At 39.9% G+C, this 4796-nt stretch overlaps 1 long non-coding RNA gene across 1 annotated transcript; it reads right to left on the bottom strand.

The window, feature by feature from the left end:
- Positions 1-2179: 2179 nt before the first annotated feature.
- Positions 2180-4083, bottom strand: LOC113962212. The gene is made up of 3 exons (XR_003532474.1): positions 3736-4083; positions 2515-2663; positions 2180-2406 (listed from the first exon to the last, which is right to left on the bottom strand). It is a non-coding gene; the product is annotated as an uncharacterized LOC113962212 (long non-coding RNA).
- Between the last annotated feature and the right edge of the window lie 713 nt (positions 4084-4796).

Raw genomic sequence — 4796 nt, 5'->3', positions numbered from 1 at the left:
CTCTCTTTTTCCAGTTATCCCAGTAGGTATCATCCTTTCTTCAGTTCCCTGTGATTACAAATATTTGCCTATATAATTATGTTACAATTATGCAATATATTCATAGGCAGAAACAAGCCTATAAGGAAGCTCAGGATGAAATGCTTGCTTTAATCACTTTGATGTTTTGATATGCAAAATTCTAACCCTGTTCCTCAAGCTTCCATGTGAAAAAAGAAAATATTAACATTATTTAAATATGTATGTCTTTTCCTGTTGCTTCACAGCCGGTGCCAGTTACCTTTGATGTTTGAGGTAAATGCAAAAAAACTCACAAAGTAATTGGAAACTGCTTTCTGATGGGGTTTTTATTCTTAGGACAGTTTCTCCAGGAAACTGGTCTCTACTGGAGATTCTTGGGGAGAATGTAGGCAATGCAGCAGTGATCAGTACTTTTAAGATCACTGTCTTTAAGAATCTTGTGATAAAGATATCAGCAATCCAGCCCAGTTCTCCTACTGTATTTATACAGCGGACATAAACATATTGAATACAGGGATTTCCAGCATACCTCCGTAGAATCCTTGCCTTAGAGCAACTCTGCCTGCCCCTATAGAGTGAATAAATCAAGATCTTACCTTTGGTGAGACAAGCTGAATGGGTTGTAGATTGGAAGCTGGTCAGTATTAAAAAAGAGAATTAGTAACTTCCTTCTTACTGCTGCACCCCAGACAACATTTATAGACTAAAAACATATGGATGCCTTGAAAGCAGACTGAAAATCCCAGCTGACACTGGCAGACCCCCACTGAATAAATGTGAGCATCTATAGGAATGCACTGGTGCTTGTGGAATGCAGGGCCAGTTTTCCTTTATCCCCCACTTCCCCAGTCCCAAGCCCCTGAAACTCTTACCTTAGAGGTTTCTGAGGAAGGACACGACACACTGATCCCAGAGTACTTTTATAGAATCTGATCTGCATATGTAGCCACCACCTCTTCTTTCTTAGGTCAAAACATTTTTGGCAATCTTAACTCCTAGCAAAATTGCCATTCATATTAGAAGTGAATGGATATAATTAGACATAACAGGTCTGTGAATCAATGTCCTATAAATAATTTGACAAGAGAGCCTGAGAAGGGGGGGAAGTGGGAGGGTGTGCTAAAAGAGATGAAAGGGGCTACACTGGTTCTGTAATCTATCGGATGCTGACTCAAGCAAAGAAAGTGAAGAGTAAGAGATAGTGTGTTCTAGTAGGAAACATATAAGGATGGAGACATGAAGGCACAGGCTCCTGTCTGCTGCAAATGCTCAGAGTCCTCAATGTGGAAAAACATAAGGGGTCCTACTGAGAGGCAGGGTCATTGCTAGAGGAAGAAAATCCCAATGCAGGAGGAAGCATTTGAAAAGGAACAGAAGTCACAGGAATGAGAATCAGGGGATGATAAGAATGGCTGAGTAGTAAAAGGGATCAAAGCCAAAGCAAGGGAAGGGGGGAAGAATGCGTCTGAAAGTAGTGATAAGGATATGTGAATAAGGAAGAGGAAGTAAATAGGGGTTTGATTCCAATGGAATAACAGCAAGTCACCATGGACACAAGGAACAATAAAAGAGCAGAAAAAGTTTACCTTGAGTTAAAGATAAAAGCTTCAAAGACTGAAGTCACTGAGTTAGGTGCCAGAGGAAAGACACAGAAGTCCAATTGTGATTTTTGGAGCTGAAGAGTTTCAAAGATCATATGAACGGGACTATGGAACTGTTATATTGAACTTAAGACCTATATCCCATTGCAATTGGGAGAGATTGGTGCTGTCTCAACATAGGGTAGTCATTCAGCACTACTTTTTCCAGATAAGTGTACCAGATGGAGGGAAAGGTTTAATAAATTTACATTCTCTAGAACAGAAAGAGTCATGTACTATGTTGGTCTGAAAGAGAGGCAGTTATTGTTAGAGGGAGCTGAACCCCATTCTAGTTTGTGCAAAAAGCCAATGTACTGTGCTGATCCTTGGTTGTTGCCCACCCAGATTAAGGAGGGGGTTACACATCTTCCATATTCACAAGATCAGAGTGGTGAAGAGAGCAGTGAAATCCTTTGCTTTATTGAGAAACAATTTCATCCCCATGCAACAGATCTTGACTTGTTGGGTTTGTTTGTTTGTGGTTTTGTTTGTTTTTCCTCTGTTTTCTTTTTTTTTTCATGTATTGGTCTTTACCTTCCAAATTACAGTTCCTACCACAAAGAAGTTTGAAGTGAATCACATCTCAGCAGCTTCACCTGGTCCCACAGTGTTTTGCCTCCCCAGCTACAGTACCAGTTGTGCTCCTCTCTCAGCATCTCCTACTCAGAGGTCTGGATAAGAAAGTGAGGAAATTCCTTCCTCCTCTTCTCTCAGCTGACTGTGTCTCTGTGATGGCACTGTAATCCTGGGGGTGGGGAGAAGATTAACAGACATCAGCTTCACATTTGGAGTAGATTCCCACTGAAGAGTAAGACTGAGTCCTATGATTTAACCCTGACAACTAAATCCTCACCTGAGTATAAAGCAGCAATTCTTTCATGTGTTTAATGCAGTTATGTTGTCTGAGAACTGGAATTCAGTATGAGTTTCAGGTATTTCAATGACTCTGTATGTTGTCTCATTTTGCTGTTGCATGCAGTTTTTGATCTGGATTAAAATTGGCTACAAAGAAAAAAAAAAGAAAACCTCATGGTTTTCCCACAATCATATGTAATACTAACATAAAGCTGATGGCTGTCTATATGCCTTGATTTGTATGATTTTTTCAAACAGAAAAAGAATAACCCATAAAGGTTTGAAGGCTCAAAAGAAAATAGTTTTCCAAAGAATTTTTCAAAATTACATGGAATTGAAAACTTCCACAACCTGTAACATATTGCTCGATCTGTTTTCACTTATATTTTTCCCTTTCGTTATTTGCCTTTACATTCCCAGTTAATATGACAGAATATAAAGTGAGTATTTTTTTTCTATCTGTATGTATTCTTGCTTTTATTTTTCCTTTCTGTCATTTTAAGAGGAAAGCTTTCTTAATTTGGAAAAAACTTTGTACCTGACAAAGAAAAATTGAAACTGTAACTTTCTAAATTAGACAAAGTTGGACAAACTGCAGATATGTAAAAGCTGAAGGTCAAGAAAAAATGAGTGTGTGTGTGCATGTGTATCTGGGGGATTAAGTTTTGTATATAATTAATTTTACTACCTTTGCTAATAAAAGAAAAAAGGGAAAATTAAACTAGGTAAATTGTGATAGCTCTTAAAATTGCAGTATTTTTCTCCTCAAAAATGTCAGGAAATCCTTTGCTTTAATATAACAATTTTGTTTCAATTCAAGCAGAATGAAAGCAGCCACAACTTCTTAGAGTCTTTCACAAAAGGCATTTTAGCTTTTTTTTTGCCAGCTATAATATTCTGTTAGGGTTTCCTCTTGTCTACCAAATTCAGTGCAACTCCCTCCCTATGACCTGCACAAGTATAGCCTTCCTGCTGTATATATGCATTCCCTATTTGCTCAAGTCTTCCATCATCAACAGCCCTTCACACACACCATATGCAGATGTTCCTACTTGGGATCCAGGTGTTGTAGATCCTGCTGGCATCAGAGCTCAAGTTAATAAAAACTGGAGAATGACCCAGTTGTCCTAATGTGGTTGTCTACCTTAGAGTGACCCGAAACATGTGCTTGATTCTAATAGTATTGTCTATCAGGAGCTTAAACATTCAGCTCACTTACCTACACATTCATTTGGGCATGAAGATGACTAAAAGTAAGTATCTGAGTTTGGAGTTGAATCTCACCCACACACGTAACAAACCCAAACCTAGTACTGAACCTCTATCCATCACTGAAATTCCTCTCTCCCTGTGTCCAGTTCCTGCTGATTTTGCCTCTTCTGTCATTCTGAGGGTGTTCACAATGGCAACAGTTACTGAAGCTAAAATTGCTGCACTTCTGCTTGCGAAAGGGGAGGCAGCAGTTGTCTGAGCACTAAGGAGCCTATAAATCCTTCTAGAGCGGCTGCAGTGAAGTGGCAACCTGAGCAGACTCTTCAGTCAGCTCTCAGACCTGTTGAAAAGTGGTGGCTTCTTCAAAAAGAAAATATTTAAGGCACCTAAAAAAGACAAACTTTGCTTATTGAACATAATGGCAAAAATTATGCCAGTAAAATTTTCTCATTTGTATTATAAATAGTTCATACTTTATAGTGTTTTCAGTTTGGGCTAACAATGCAGCTTTCCAAGAAGTCAACAATGATAAATTGTTGATAAACACCAGCCAGAAAGCAATTGCAACTGATTGCTGAGGATGTTCACTAAACAAACTACTGTAAACTGAAAGGACATAAAGACTAACTAATGATACATTCCTGAAAAAAAGGGGCAAAAAAGCATATGGAGAACAAAATAAATTATTTCACATTTTAGGTATATTCTAGAAGTCATCTGGGTCTCTACTGATTCACTGATAGTTTCCTGTCTGCTGTCACCAGTGCTACATAGGCAATGTAATTTCTCATTGGCAGAAGGAAGGACTAAACAAGTACCATGCCCCAGTATTGTTCTCCATCTACCACCTCTGCCAGGCTTGCCCCATGCTCCCCTCCCTCCTTGTGCTGCCCTGACACAGAGGGTGCAGCCAGTCTAGATGTGCACCACGTCTGAGCAGAGCACCTCGGGGGGCAGGGGGTTGTCTGTGGGTCCCAGTGGTGGGACCAGCAGTGCAGCACAGCCACAAGGACAGCCCTGGCACAGGGACAGCCCTGGCACAGGGACAGCCCTGCCACAGGGACAGCC

This window comes from Neopelma chrysocephalum, unplaced genomic scaffold, assembly GCF_003984885.1.
Source record: "Neopelma chrysocephalum unplaced genomic scaffold, ASM398488v2 Primary Assembly neopelma1_123858, whole genome shotgun sequence".
NCBI classification, from domain to species: domain Eukaryota; kingdom Metazoa; phylum Chordata; class Aves; order Passeriformes; family Pipridae; genus Neopelma; species Neopelma chrysocephalum.
The sequence above is the reverse complement of the archived record's forward strand: the minus strand, read 5'-3'. Positions and strand labels throughout refer to the sequence as shown.